Source organism: Macaca mulatta, chromosome 14 (genome assembly GCF_049350105.2).
Source record: "Macaca mulatta isolate MMU2019108-1 chromosome 14, T2T-MMU8v2.0, whole genome shotgun sequence".
NCBI classification, from domain to species: domain Eukaryota; kingdom Metazoa; phylum Chordata; class Mammalia; order Primates; family Cercopithecidae; genus Macaca; species Macaca mulatta.
Window position 1 is genome coordinate 126,568,251 of NC_133419.1, and position 16,122 is coordinate 126,584,372.

General features: G+C 49.5%; 1 protein-coding gene across 3 annotated transcripts in view; it reads right to left on the reverse strand.

The window, feature by feature from the left end:
* RPUSD4 (RNA pseudouridine synthase D4) overlaps positions 1–16,122 on the reverse strand; it is an 87,216-nt gene that overhangs the window by 45,105 nt on the left and 25,989 nt on the right. Inside the window, exon 8 of one of the 3 annotated variants that reach the window (XM_077964640.1) lies at positions 13,335–15,510. The exons of the other annotated variants lie outside the window; for them this stretch is intronic. The gene's annotated coding sequence lies outside the window, so the exon portion shown is untranslated. Of the gene's footprint in view, positions 1–13,334; positions 15,511–16,122 lie in introns of those variants that run through there. 3 annotated transcript variants of the gene reach the window in all.

Here is a 16,122-nt window from a genome sequence, read left to right on the forward strand (position 1 = left end):
GGGGATCTCTCATTACAGCAAATCATGACTGTCTCCATTCCTTTGAGCATCTACAAAAATAAGTCAGAACTACAGAAGAAAAGAATTAGGGTGAGGGCTCCTGGATCAACCAAGGGTTACCCAGTAAGCCTGCATGATCTCCTTCTTTAAAATGCTTCAACCACAGGAAAGTTTCCTATATGTCCAGGACAATTTAGGCCTAGTACTCCCTAAGGACAAGACGATGGATTACATCAACTTCCAAAGGCCTGTTGGCTCTAAGGATTCTGTTATGTTCAGAGGCCGCCAATGAAAGACAAAAGACAAGGTCTTGGGAGGAGGGAAATTTACAAGTTAAAGGGTGGTGCCAGGGAAAGGCACCACCTTTCTTGGCCTCTACTTGGCTTCCACAGCTCTTCTCGGCTGGCCCCAGCCCTCTGGCCAGGCTCATTCCCATCATTCTCCCTGCATGCCTATCACTGCCACTTGAACTTCCCACCTGGCACCTGCCCATGCTCAGAACACTTTTTTCCTTCTTATGTTTTTAAAGAAATGGGGTCTTGTTCTGTTGGCCATGCTGGAGTGCAGTGGCCTGATCATGACTCACTACAGCCTCAAGCTCCTGGGCTCAAGCAATCCTCCTTAAGTATTAAATAGCTAGGACTACAAGCACATGCCACCACACCTGGTGATTTTTAAAATTTTTTTGTAAAGACCAGGTCTTGCTATGTTGCCCAGGCTGGTCTCAAACTCCTGGTCTCTAGCAGTCCTTCTGCCACAGCCTCCTAAAGTGTTGGGATTACAGATGTGAGCCACCCAGCCTGGCCACTCTTCTTTCTTCACGCAAGAACTTATGCACGTCCTTTAAGAACCGACTCAGGCCGGGCACGGTGGCTCATGCCTGTATTCCCAGCACTTTGGGAGCCAAAGGTGGGCTTTTTTTTTTTTTTTTTTTAAACAATTAGTCAGATGTGGTGGTATATACCTAGTCCCAGCTACTCAAGAGGTTGAGGTGGGAGGATCACCTGAGCCCAGGGAGTTTGAGGCTGCAGTGAGCCGAGATTATACCACTGCACTCCAGCCTGGGTGACAGAGTAAGGACCCTGTCTCAAGAAAAAAAATAAATAAATGAACAGAAAACCTACTCAAATGCCCCTTCCTCTCTAGCACACACCCTGACATTCTCCAGCAGAATTAGTCATTCAGCAACTCCAGCATGTTATTTATATCTGGGTTGTGACACTTGCCATGTTGTGTTGTAAACATACTACTTAGGACAAAAGTGATCTGGACTTCAAAGCCTGGAAAATCTTCAGGGCACATCTGAGCTCACATATTCAAATAGAAGCTGAGGCGCTTAATGGGAGTGTTCGCATAGCGGTTATTTCCTAAAAGCCAGAGGCCCCTGGAGTCCACCTCTGGGGTTCTCCACGAATGTCCCATCACTCACTATTCCCCCTTTCCTCTTTCAATACCTCTCCTCTCCCTGCCCATCATGCAATTAATTGTACCAAATCCCATAAATTGAAGTCTAAGGTACTTCTCAACTCTGTCTACTTTTTCCTGCTTCAATTGCTGCCACCTTAGTCCCAGAGGTTCTCAAGCCCGAATCCATATCCGAACCTCCTGGAGAGCTTTGAAAACCATCCAGCGGTTTCCCTCTGCTCTTAAGTTAGAGACCACCTCCTGACTGGGCGCCAAGGCCCTCGTGCTCGGGTCCTCTCCAGCCTCCCCTGTGGCCTGTCTCCTGTCCTCCACCACACTGACCTTTCTGCTCCTTACATGGGTCACGCCTTTTCCTTCTTGGGGCCCTCTCAGGTGTCCCCACCTCTGCCTGAGGGTTCTTCCCCTTTTTCCCTGCCTAGGAAACACCTCCACCTCCTCCTGGAGGCAGCAGAGGTTAAGAACGCGAGCTCCAGAGCAAGACAGCCTAGATTCAAACCCCAGCTGCAGGATGACACCTGCTGTAGAGGGATCCTGAGCATTTTAACCTCTCTAAGCCAGAATCTCTTCTTCCTGGTGTTGCTGCTTCAGAAGACCACTGTGGTCCGCAGAGTCCCCTCCAGGGGAATGGCACGATAACATATTCAGATGGTGGCTCCCCTACTTTCTGCTACTACTCACAGCAGAGGATTGTGAGTTCTTCACCTGGGGCTTGTTACTGTGCCCAGCACTTGCTCAGTGCTCCACGTACATTTTGTGCAATGAGAAGAAGTACCCTTGTCTGTGTTCCTAAAGCAGACCCCTGCCTGGAGTTCCCTCCAGCCTTCCAGTACTTGGGGTCCTGGATCCATCTCCAGCTTTCCCCAAAATGGGCAATTTACAGCTGGAGAATTGTGACTTCCTTTCTCTCTCCCCCCATAAAAAAGCAGAAAACGAGTGGGACATCAAAAGCCTCTTTAAAACCAACATTTTGATGACTTAAGAGTAAACGAATGAGAAACATACGGCTTAAATTTTCTTTATGATGCACAAGGGCTCTTTCTGGACTCACTTTCCAAAGCTGCCAGGCTAATGATGAGAGTGGAAGTTGCTCAATTCTCACATCATCAACAGATGGCTCTCCATATTTGGAAAATTTTCACGTGGCAGAGGAAGGAAACCGCCAGCTCCTCAGATCTGTCATGTGCCCATGGCTCTCCTGCCCCCTTCCATATCTCATCCAGGTTACATGGGACATTCCATTCCCAGTGGCCCCGGAGTTGTGGGCAGTCGGGATTGCCTTCCTGGGGCCAGTAGCCACGTAGCAGACAGAGCACAGGACTGAGCAAAGATCTGCAGGCCAAGAGGCTGGTCCAGGGTTTGCCACTGGCAAAGTCACACAACCTCCCTGGCTGGACTTCAGTTTTCTCGCTGGCAAGATGGGAAAATGACCCTTGTTCTATCTCAGAGAGTTGTAACCACAAATGAGACAACATTCAATCCCACGTCCAACACACGGCAATGGGTCAACATCAGTTGACTCTGAACGCAATACACACGTAAGGTCCTCGCCAGGAGTCCTAACGTTCTGTGAGCATGTCAATCAGCAGCTGGCTCCTTCTGCTCTTCTTGTTCGGAGAATTGAGATTACGTGGCTTGTGGGAAAAGGGAGGGATCAACCCACATGGAGAAGCAGAGTTTAGGTGACCACTCCCAGGACACCCTCATTCCCAATGCAGTGACAGGCCTCGTGTTCACAAGATCCACTCTCACCTTCAAAGTCATTGGTGAATGGCTGTGGTTTCAGTGTCGTTTTTAAAACCTTTCAAACACTGACTTGCGGTGACAGACAGAAAATACCTCAGAGTCACAGCCAGACCAAGCACGCTGGCCTGAGGCATGAAACAAAGCACCTGTTATCCCAAAGCAACAGGAAGGCGCAGGGCATCGCCATGGGTAGGCGGTGCCGGATGGATGCCAATCTCAACACTGTGGGTCCTCCATTGCCACAGGCAGGCGGTGCTGGGTAGATGCCGACCTCAACACTGCGGGTCCTCCTTATCCATTAACATTTGTTTATGATGAAAACGAGTTCATGTGCACATCAAGCAAAGCCCAAGCAGGGGTGTGGAGGTGAGGTGAGGTGAGGCGTGGGGAGAGATGACATAAGACGACAGTGGGGCCAGGTGCGGTGGCTTACACCTGTAATCCCAGCACTCTGAGAGGCCAAGCTGGGTGGATCACCTGAGGTCAGGAGTTCGAGACCAGCCCCATCAATGTGGCGAAACCCCGTCTCTATTAAAAATACAAAAAAAAAAAAAAAAAAAAATAGCTGGGCGTGGTAGCACATGTCTGTAATCCCGGCTCCTTGGGAGGCTGAGGCAGGAGCGTTGCTTGAACCCAGGACGCAGAGGTTGCAGTAAGCCGAGATCGTGCCACAACACTCCAGCCTAAGCGACAAGAGCAAAATTCTGTCTCGAAAAAAAAAAAAAAAAAAAAAAAAAGACGAGTAGCAGGATGTTTTCTCTATTTTTAAAGCATTTTTACTTTGTAAACACTTTTGTTAAAAGCTAAGACCTTGGCCTACACAGGGTGAAAACCATCAGTATCACCGTCTTCCACCTCCACATCCTGTCCCACTGGAAGGTCTTCGGGGACAATAATGACCACAGAGCTGTCGTCTCCTGTGATAATGACGCCTGCTTCTGGGGACCTCCTGAAGGCCCTGCCTGAGGCTGTTTCACAGTTGACTTTTTAAAAAATAAGTAGGACTGCATTCTGAAATGGTAAAAAAGTATAGTATAGTCATTTATCATCACCAGTATTGTGTACTGTGCATAGTTGTGTGTTCTGAACTTTCACATGACTGGCAGCGCAGTAGGTTTGTGTACACCAGCATCACCACAAACACATGAGCAATGGGTTGTAATACAACGTTATAGTGGCTGCGATGTCACTATGTGAGGGAATTTTTCGTCTCCTTATAATCTTATTCAGCCCCCGGTTGTATACGTTATCCATCGTGGACCAAAATGTTGTGCAGGGCATGATTGTTCTCGAAGCAGACAGGAGCCAGGGTGACGCAAGCACTGAAAATCATGTTGCATGGAGAAAGTGTGAAAGATCTGGCATTTTTAGCTCAAAGAAGAAAAGGCCCTCAAAATGCTATCTTTCATTTATATATTCAAATATTCACGGGATGCCTATTAAGTGTTAGGTAGCATGCTATCTGTTACCATGGCAATCAGAAAGTCTCTTCCAGGTGTTCATCCCAGGTTCCATCCTCAGGAGGCAGACCCGTCTGCCAGCTACTGGGACTGTCAGCTGCTGATGGCTTCTAGGGCACAGTCTGATGCAGGGAAAGAAAGGCCTGGCCTCCTTGTCACAATCTAGGTCAACTCCAAAGAGCCACCCCAGCTCCAGGGCCCCTTGTGGGACCAGATGAGGCCTTGGTTCCAACCATAGTGGGATTGGCTTCTCCCTCTGACCAACACCCCCTTGCCATTTTCTTCCAGGATGCCTCCCATCAGAGTCTGGCTGGGGGGTGACAGGGGCATGCCAGCAGGCGATGGCAACCCGGTTGACAGGGCCAGGGATGGGCAGTACAAAGTTCTGTGTCCCCCCACTTCCCCCGCCGCCCGCCCAGGAGATGCACCTAACCCAGCCTTGGGGGTCAGGAGACTTCCTAGAAGAGACAAGCTGAAATGGGCTCCACCCCTGGGGAGGAGGGCAGGCAGAAATGATTTTCACCTCCAGCTTGTTCTAAATGAAAGAAGAAAGACCACCCTCCACCCCCACCCCATTTACTGTGAGCCCAAGGCTGTGCTGACAGGGTCTCCAAGGAGTGGCCCTGCTCCATCTCTGCTCTTCTGGCCTCATGGATCACTGCCCAGAGCCTGCACGGACACGACCCCTAGTTCTCAGCTGCTGGACGCTGCCAGCCCATCAGAGGGGCCCACGACAGGAAGAAGGGGCTGTACGTTTTTAGATTCGGTTTTCCTGCCCCCAACCCCCACCCTATCCAAAGTGAAGCTGAGCTCAGAGATTAAAAACTCATTCCCGTGCAGGAAATGAAGACGTTGCCAGGACCTCCCAGCCGGGAAAATATGAACAAGATGCCTCGTGCCGTTGATGAACTCCCCGCTTTCAGGGCCTCGAGGGAAGGCGGGAAGATGGGCTGCTAGCCCAGGCACTCCCATGCTTGTTCTCAGCTAGGCTTCACCCCCGGAGTGTGGGAAGTCCCTGGCTGCTGTGGCATACACAGCCATAACATGCCCTGGCTCCCGTGGTCAGAAACTGCCCATTCAAGAGGCAGAGAGGCATGGGAGCAACATGGAACTGGCTCTGGGTTCCAGCCCAGCTGCGTAGCCAACCGTGAGACCTGGGGTGTCTGTTCACCTTTCTGGGCCTTCGTTTTGCTACCTATGCAATGAGATTGTTGGGCTTCTAGACTCCCCCGGTGTCTTCCATCTAATTCTAATTTCTGAGGAAGGAAAAGGAAAAGTTTACCAATATGATGAAAATCTTATAGCCCAACAACTGAGATCTTGAATCCAACAGGATTCCAAAGAGAGTAAAGAGCCCACAGACATCAGTGAGAAGTCTCTTCAAAACCGTTCTGGAGTTTCCCTCAGGTTCTAGGTTGAGGTGAAAACTGATGGAAAGTTCAGACTGAGAAGGCAGTACAGCATTTCCTTCAGCCCTGCTGCCAGAGAACCTGTCCTCAAGTGTGGATAACAGATGCCCTTGATGGCACTCCTCCATCAGCCCCAATCTTAGGCCAAGGTGGACACAGGATAACTCTGCAGAGCATAATTCTGCAGAAGATAACTGATAGCCATGAGAGCTGCTAGCATCTGGGAGCATGCACTATCATCTGGGAAGGACATCCTTTTTGACAGAGGGACAGAGGGTTAACATGAGACGTATCGGTTATCCATCACGTAACCATCACTACAAACACATAAGCTTTTTTTGTTTGTTTTGTTATTGAGACAGAGTTTCACTCTTGTTGCCCAGGCTGGAGAGCAATGGCGTGATCTTGGCTCACTGCAACCTCCACCTCCCGGGTTCAAGCGATTCTCCTGCCTCTGCCTCCCGAGTAGCTGGGATTACAGGCGTGTGCCACCATGCCCGGCTGACTTTGTACTTTTAGTAGAGACAGGGTTTTGCCATGTTGGCCAGGCTGGTCTTGAACTCCTGACCTCAGGTGATTGGCCCCACTCAGCCTCCCAAAGTGCTGGGATTACAGGCGTGAGCCACCGCGCCCGACAAACACAGAAGTTTAAAGCAGCATGTGCTTATTATCTCGTGGGTTCTCTGAGTCAGGAATTTAGACGGAGCTTTGTTAGGGTCCTCTGGTTCAGGATTTCTCACAAGGCTGTGATCAAGTTGCTGGCCAGGACTGGAGTCTCATCTGAGGCTCAAATGGAGGAGGATTCACTTCCACAGAGAACTGATGGGAGACTCAGTTCCTCGAGGGCTGTCAGACATCACCAGCCCTCTGTTCCTTGCCATGTGGGCCTCTCTGATATGACCATCTGCTTCGTGAAAGTGTGCAAAGCTCAAGGGCAACAGAGAGGGCCTGCTAGCAAGAGGGAAGTCATGATCTTATGTCACACAAACAGAAACGTGACAGCCCATCATCTTTGTCATACTGTATTTGTTAGACGTTAGGTCACAGGTCCCACCCACACTCGAGGGGCAGGGACTACAAGGGCTGTGGATACAAGGAGATGGGAACCATTGGGAGTCATCTTAGAGGCTGCCTGCCAGAGAGGAGGCAGAAAAAGGCCACCCACTGAGCCTTGAGCAGAATCAGCCCTGGCAAGCAACGCAGGACCGAGTGTCCCAGCCAGACCAGTTTACATCCAAAAGGTATGTGTACTGGAGGTGAGAACCAGAGGAGAGGCATCTCAGGATGAGATGACGCCACACTGCGCGCACTGACAGCCTGTGAGAATAGTGTCAGAAGAGAGAGCCAGTGGCAGGGTGTGTGGTGGTGATTGTGTGCTGGCCGTGTGTGTTCTCAAAAGAAGAGAAAGGACCAGGTCACCATTTGAAGGCTATGATATAAACTGAGGAAGGGATGATCGGCCCACCCTTCACTCCCCTAGTCATCATATGCCTTTTCCAGGGAAGACCCACCCTGCCATCCCCTAGCCGGGAATCAGCCCCACCTATAGCCACTGTAGTGTTGAGATATGGAATTGTCCAGTGCGGCAGAGATGGGGAACTCCAGGCATAATCCGCCTTCTCCCCGGAATTCAGTGTGTCCTTCGGAGACGTCCTCGTTCTTTGCCTCCTGAGTCCCCCCTCCTCAGGCAGCTTCAATGACAAAGCTGTAAAGCACTCTCCGTCCCCGCCTCTTTTTAAAATACAACTTTTATTTTTAAAGACACTATATCTGTTAAGGATAAGGGGCAAAGTTTTCTGCCTTTGTAATACCTGTTCAGGAATTTAATGGGTTAGGAGATTGGTTTTAACTGTGAGGAAGCATCTCCCTCTTGGGCTCAAGCGATCCTCCCACCTCCGCCTCCCAAGTAGCTGGGACTACTGGCACGCACCACCACGCCTGGCTAATTTTTTTGCAGAAATGGGGTCTCCCTATGTTGTCCAGGCTAATCTCAAACTCCTGAGCTCAAGTGATCCTCCAACCTTGGCCTTTCAACATGCTGGGATTACAGGTGTGAGCTACCATGTCCAGCCTTTTTTGTCTGCTAATTTACATTTACATTTAAAGATTAATTTTACTTGTATCTTAAAACAAGAATTTTATGTTGGAAAAAGAGAACTAAATACATTTGTATGAAGCCTGTAAATGTCCCATGGCAAATGTTCTGTCTCAGTATTTTCTACCACATTTAGAAACAGGATTCTGCAGAGAGACTTGGGTCATTAAGATTCACCTTTCCGGCCGGGCGCGGTGGCTCAAGCCTGTAATCCCAGCACTTTGGGAGGCCGAGACGGGCGGATCACGAGGTCAGGAGATCGAGACCATCCTGGCTAACACAATGAAACCCCGTCTCCACTAAAAATACAAAAAAATTAGCCGGGCGTGGTGGCGGCGCCTGTAGTCCCAGCTACTCGGGAGGCTGAGGCAGGAGAATGGCGGGAACCCGGGAGGCGGAGCTTGCAGTGAGCCGAGATCGCGCCACTGCACTCCAGCCTGGGCGACAGAGCCAGACTCCGCCTCAAAAAAAAAAAAAGATTCACCTTTCCTAAGGAGTTGTAGGCTGCAGATCTGAAGAACACACAGCAACAATTCGATTTCTCTTTTTACAACTGTACCAAGCATCACAGCTGCAATGAGAGTACAAATACGTGAAAAAATGACTTCACTAGGCTGGGCGCGGTGGCTCATGCCTGTAATCCTAGCACTTTGGGAGGCCAAGACGGGCAGATCACTTGAACCCAGAAGTTCGAGACCAGCCTGGGCAATGTGGTGAAACCCTCTCTCTACAAAAATACAGAAAATTAGCTAGATGTGGTGGCATGAACCTGTAGTCTTACCTGCTTGGGAAACTGAGGTGGGAGGATCACCTGAGTCTGGGAGGTCAAGGCTGCAGTGAGCTGAGACTGCACCACTGCACTCCAGCCTGGGCAACAGAGTGAGACCTTGTATCCAAAAAAAAAAAAAAAAAAAAAAAATTCACTCACATAAGATTTAGAAAAATCAGAGTGACCTCAGGCCAAGGCACCACCCGGTGTGGTGAGGTTGACATTCAACCTCACACACTGGGGAGAGAGTGTGTGTGTGTATGTGTACATATGTGTGTATGCATGTACAGATATCTGTCTGTATAAATAACCATGTTCAGCCCCTTAAAAGCCTGTCAATATGATGTTGTGCTCCATATTCACTATTTGAAACTTCAAATACACAGGCCATGCAGAGGAGAGTTTCTTGTGTATCCCTGTTTGTTACCACCAATAAAATTGTGAAGTTTTCCAAATTACTGTTCATCATATATTTCCCTGGTAAGTGTTACCACTTGTGGATGAAGCTAATCACGAATTCACACATCATCTCTCTCCTCTTTTAAGTGGCTCCCACAGCATGTCGCGAATGAAATTCACAGGTTCAGGAGCCCAATACTTTGGGAAGTTTGAAAGCCAGTGTCCCTGTGTCCTCTAGGCAACCCCTAATGTTGTGCAGGTTGTGCCTGCACAAAGGCATCAGTTGAGGGGTGAATGTAGCTCAGGGCTACACTGGAGGGAGGGGACCCTTTGGGAATTCACCTGGAGACACCATATTGGCTAGTTGCCGCCAGTCTCATCATGACCCAGAGGCCACCATGGAGGTCAAGTTCAGCTAAGGCTTCGTAGTCACATATATCTTTGTGATCTTGGTTAAACGACATTTCCTATCTATGACATTGAAAGCACAAGCAACAAAAGGGAAAACAGATAAACTGAACATCATCAACATTTAAAACCTCTGTGCTTCCAAGAACACCATCAAGAAAGTGACAACACAACCCACAGACTGGGATGACATTTTTGCAAATCATATATCTGATAAGGGGCTTGTATATAAAGAACACTTACAATTGGATAATTAAAAGACAAATGATCCAATTTAAAAATGACCAAAGGATCTGAATAGACATTTCTCCAAAGAGGATATACAAGTGGCCAATAAGCACATGAAAAGATGCTCAACATCACTGGCAATCATGAAAAGTCAAATCAAAACCACACTGAGATACCACTTTGCACCCACTAGGATGTCTAGAATGAAAAAAATAACACTAACAAGTGTTGGTGAGGACATGGAGAAACTGGAACCTCGGGCACTGCTGGCAGAAATATAAAATGGTACAGCCTGTATGGAAAACAATTTAGCAGTTTCTCAAAGACCAGACACGAAGTTTCCATATGACCCAGCAATTCCACTCCTAGACACACACCTAAGAGAAATGAAAACATATATCCACACAAAACTTGTACATCAATGTTCAAAGCAGCATTCTTCATAAAAGCAAAAAGTAGAAACAACTCAAGCATCCATCAACTAAAGAATGAACAAAAAAATTTGGCATATTCATTCAATGGACTATTATTCAGTATTAGAAATGAAGAGCGGGGCATGGTGACTCGCTCCTGCCAGCACTTTGGGAGGATCATTTGAGGAATGCTCACTTTGGGAGGCAGGAGAATCACTTGAGGCCAGAAGTTTGACTCCAGCTTGGGGAACATAGTGAGATTCTGCCTCTACAAAAAAAATTTTTTAAACCCAAGCAATTAGTCAGGCATAGTGGCACGCTCCTGTAAGTCCAGCTACTGGAGAGGCTGAGGCTTGAGCCCAGAAGTTCAAGGCTGCAGTGAGCTATGATTATGCCACTGCACTCCAGTCTGGATGACAGAGCAAGACCCAGTCTGTTTAAAAAAAAAAAAAAGAAAAGAAAAGAAAAATAAAAAAGTGAAGTACTAATCCACACAGATTAACTTTAAAGACGTTATGCTAAGTGAAAGAAGTCAGACAAACCACATACTGTATGGTTACATTTAGATGAAATGTCCAGAATCAGTCAGTCTTTAGAGATAAAAAGTAGATTAATGGTCTCCGAGGGCTGGAGAGAATTGGGGGGCAGGGGATTAGAGGCGTTGGCTAAGGGGTGCAGGGTTTCTTCTGGGGGTGGTGAAAATATTCTAAAATTTATTGTGGTGATGGTTGCACAATTCTGTGAATACACTAAAAACCATGGAATTGCATACTTTAAATGTGGAAATTATATGGTATTGTGAATTCTCAATAAAGTTATTTTAAAAAGAGAGAAAGGGAAGACCTCATTTTCTAAGCTAGAGATTCTTAACTCGGAGTCCACGAACCCATTGAATTACAAACTAGTACTGTGAGAGCACTTGTGTATTTTCTAAGATCTGGAGCTTTCCTGAGATTCTCCAAAGGCTCCAAGCCACAAAAAAGAATCCCTGTCCTCAGAATGAGCTGGAGCTGGGGCTTGAAGTTTGGAAGAGCCCCTCACGGCTTCCCTTTTGTGCCTCCCCTGGGGGAGTGGGGGTGTGGAGGGGAGAGGCACCCAGAGGACATTTCCTGTGTGCTTGTTTAATACTCACCCAGTGGTGTGGAGTTGGGTTAGCCGCAGCTCACCCGGGGGGCAGCCACTCTGACCACAGCCTGGAGCCACTGGCTCAAGCTATTCTCAGACTCTTCCCCTTTGTGACCCTCTTCCATCTCCGACTGCCCCCTCCCAGGCTGTCCCTCCAGGACTCCCAAGAGGCCGGCAGTGGCTCCACTTGCTGCTTTTGCCACCTGCTCCAGGCATTAACTGGGACACAGATCCCTGGCTCCTACTGCGTTAAACTCCAATGCTGGAGTCACTCAAAGGTAGAGTGACCATACTACTGCCTCCCTGCGGGGACAGCCTTGGTTTAAACCCGATGTTCCAGTGTGCTTTTTGCTTTTTGTTTTGTTTTGTTTTTGAGACAGGGTCTCATTCTGTTGCCCAGGTTGAGCATGGCTGATCATGGCTCACTGCAGCCTCGGCTTCCTGGGCTCAAGCAATCCTCCCACCTTGGCCTCCCAAGTAGCATGGACTACAGGTGCATATCACCACAACTGGCTAGTTTTTTGTTTTTTGTAGAGATAGGGGCTCACTGTGTTGCCCAGACTGATCTCTAATTCCTGGATGCCAGCGATCCTCCCACCTCGCCCCTCCTAATGTGCTGGGACTACAGGCATGAGTCACTGCGCTCAGCCCTAGTGTGATCATTGAGTGTCAACTTACATTCTCAAAAGTATGCTGGTTTGTAAGATACTGTAAATTTCATTAACCCCTTACCTAAAGATAGAATCGTCAGGCTTCGTGGGGTAAGCAGCACTCCAGCAGTCTCTCAAGCCATCGCCCAGCCTGCAGGAAGGCTTCACGTCCACCTTCCTCAGCAGACAGGTTTCATTCTGTTCTGTTCAGACCTCAGCAGGAAAGAGCGTTGCCACCTCTCACAGGTCTGGCGGCCTCCATTAAGGATGGATGAGATGCCTCCTCTCCCATCTCACCTGTCCTCAGTGCAAGGGGTCGGGGCCTCTCCCCTCTACAATTTGATGTCAAAGGTGCCATTCCTCTGTAGCCCTTGCCACCCTCAGCCTTTTCCTTCTGGGGTGAAAAATCCCAACCCCTTAACGTTTCATTCCCTCCCACCTCCTTCAGTGCCCAAGCCTCTCTGCTCCTTAAGATCACAAACCACGTCTTTTCCACTCTACATAGCTAGTGCCTGGCAGAGGAGGTGCTCACTAAATCATTCTTTGCCTTTTTTTTTTTTTTTTTTTTGAGATGGAGTCTCGCTCTGTTGCCCAGGTTGGAGTGCAGTGGTGCAATCTTGGCTCACTGCAACCTCCGCCTCCTGGGTTCCAGCGATTCTCTTGCCTCAGTCTCCGAGGTAGCTGGGATAACAAGTGCCTGCCACCACGCCCGGCTAATTTTTGTATTGTTAGTAGAGATGGGGTTTCACCATGTTGATCAAGCTGGTCTCGAACTCCTGACCTCAAGTAATCTGCCTGCCTTGGCCTCCCCAATTGCTAGGATTACAGGCATGAGCCATCGCATCCAGCCTAGTTCACTCTTCTCAATTTTTTTTTTTTTTTTTGAGACAGGGCCTCACTCTGTTGCCCAGGCTGGAGTGCAGAAGCACAATCTCGGCTCACTGTAGCCTTAAATTCATAGGTTTAAGTGATCCTCCCACCTCAGCCTCCCAAGTAGCTGGAACTACAGGTGCATGCCATCACACCCAGCTAATTTTTTTTTTTTAATAGGAAAGATGAGGTCTCACTACATGGCCCAGGCTGGTATCAAACTCTTGGGCTCAAGCAATCCACCTGCCTCAGCTTCCCAAGTGCTGGAATTACAGGTGTGAGCCTTACAGGTGAGAGCTTCAGTGGGTTCAAGGGCCCCAAGAATCTCCAGCCTAGAAAATACAGTTCTTCCTCTTTTTAATAACTTTTTTGAGAATCCACAGTACCATACCATTCACACATTTAAAGCATGCAATTCAATGGCTGCCTTGCCAGCCTTGATAATTTTTGGATGAATGAGGCACTGGCAAAATGAAGCTGAGGCTGCTATCACATTGCATGGGGCTGAGGACACAACAGAGCCTGGGGCCCTGGGTGTGGGCAGCTCCTGCGACCACCCTCTCCAGAAGAGTGGGACCGAGAGGGCTGGCCCCACTGAAATGCACACACGCGGATGCAGCAAGAGGTCGGCCGGGCAGAGGGAAAGGGCATCCCCTTCCATTCCCAGAGCTGCTCTTCTCGGTCACACGCTCAGGGCCCTTCCCCAGAACCGTACTCCTTCCAGCCAAGCCCACTTTTGCAATGAAGAAGGGGCTGCCTTAGATTTTGTATCCAGGGCCCTTCTATTTTGGTCTTCTGGTCAGTATTTACTACCCATTTGACAAGTATGTTCCAAGCATTTCCTATGTACCAGGCCTGTGCTGGGCACTGGGGATGCAGTCGAGAACAAGCCATCCAGATGCGTCTGCCCTGCAGGGCTGTCTTTAATCACGATGTCCAAAGCTGGCTCCAGGGCTACACTTAGAATAAAATAAGGCAGTGATTTCTGGGTTCCTGCAATTTCTGGGTTTCCGGATATCTTCATGTGAACGGCCACCTTTATGTAAGCTTCATAAAGCTGATGGGAGAGTATCTGCTTGACAAGAGAACTTCTGGAGTGATATGAACCATTTTCAAATCTCAGTTCTGTTTCTTCTTGGTTGAGTTACACTTGATCTTAGCCAAAAGGCGGAGAAGAGATCCCCTTGGTTGTTATTTAACCTCCAGCTCATGTATGAAATGGAGACAATCCCATCCACCTTGCAGAATTATTTGGAGGGTCCGATGGGTAACGGCTGTAAGACAACACAGTGTCCAGTACGTGGGGACACTCAGTCAATGGGGCAATGATCACCCCTGAGCACTGGGGTTTCGAATCCCAGCTGATGATTCTGTTGGAGTTGGCATTACCTTGTGTTGCAAGACTGTGGTTCCTAAATTTGACTGGTTTTAAGAATCACTGTGAGAGCTTTTTAGAATTACCAATTTTCAAGACTGAAATCAAACCAACTGAACCAAAAGCGGCAGGGATGTGCCTAGAAATGTGCATTTTTAGAGGTCTCCAAGTTTGCAATCCACAGTGTTAAGCAACTTCTCAAACCCAGCCCTACCCATTTATTTTCCAAAACTCCTGGGAGAGACAACAGAGGTGCAGCACTCTGGAAGCCGGGCCTGTACTCCTCCCCCAGGCAGCCTCCTCTCCACTCTGGGACCAGCCCTGCCTTCTCCCAGGCTGCGGTGGGTCCCATCTGAGCACAGCGGCTGCTCATAAAGCTCCCGATGAAAGGCACGCTGGACAGGAGAGGTCAAGGTTCACACAAGCAGCTCCGCCTTCTGTTTCATTTACAAGTGGCAGTCACCTCATTAAACCCGGTGGGCCTCCACCCCCACCCCACCCTTACCCCCAGCCCACCGCATGCATCCCCACGCCTGGTCCCTCCCGCTCCGTGCTGGCCGGCACACAGAGGCTGGGGTGGAGATCGAGTGGTCCAGAGACGGGCGGGTGACCTGCTGGACACGCCCACCCATACCCCAGACTTGCCCAGTGCCTAATGTACGGAATGCACTCAACACACGTTTGTTAAACGTGGTGTTTATAAACGCATAAAACTGGCATTTTGTAGTTGCTGCAGCACAACTGGTACTTGGAAAGCAGTGCTGATCCCTTCAGAGTCCTGGGGAGGAGAAAAGGCAGTGACTGCCCGGTGCCCCAGGCCGACTTTTCACCTCTCCTAGCCTCTGTTTCCTCCACTGTGAAGCGGTTACCAAGGTGATTAGACGGAGCGGGCCACACGAAAGAGCCTAGCTAACGACTGGAACATTGCAGCTGTGCAGTCGGTGTTCATGAACCCACAGAGGGCAATGCAGACAGCACGTCACATGGAGCTAACTCTGCCCAGGCACAGTGGCTCACGCCTGTAATCCCAGCTACTCGGAAGGCTAAGGAGGCAGGGCAACTTGAGCCCAGGAGGTCGAGGCTGCAGTGGACCATGACTGTGCCACTGCATTCCAGCCTGGGTGACACGAGGAGACCCTGTCTTAAAAAAAAAAAAATTTAAAAAATTAAACAGAGTTAACTTCAATCATGACGACAGCATGGAGGCTGGCAGGCATGAGGGCTGTCAGACCACACAGAAGGACCTGAGGTCCTCGGGAGGGTTTGCAGGTGGCTCCTGCGGAGATGGGAGCCTGGAAGCCTGGACCTGAAGCAGGGGCTTTAGCCAGGCCCAGGGGCTGTGATGGAGCGGAGAGAAGCCTCACGCCAGGCCTCGAGTGGAAGGGGCGTCTGCACATCTGGGGCCTGGGGAAAAGCAGGCCTGGTGACTCAGTGCGTGTCCAGCAAGGGAAGGGAGCCGGGCGAGGCAGGGAGTGGTCAGCTGGACGCCTGCTGGACTTCCAAGGAAGGCTTCTGGGTCCTGACTGAGGGGTCGTGAAGTGCTGAAGTGCCTTGAGCCCAGGGGCCCATGACTGGAGCTGCCCCTACCATTTCTTTCCCATCTTCAAGCCAGTTTATGGGTGACTGAAGGGTCCTAACTTTAAAGTGTTACCTTAGGATCATTCCCCAGGGCCCCATGCTGGGGTGGAGATCGAGTGGTCCACAGACGGGCGGGTGACCTGCTGGACACGCCCACCCATACCCCAGACTTGCC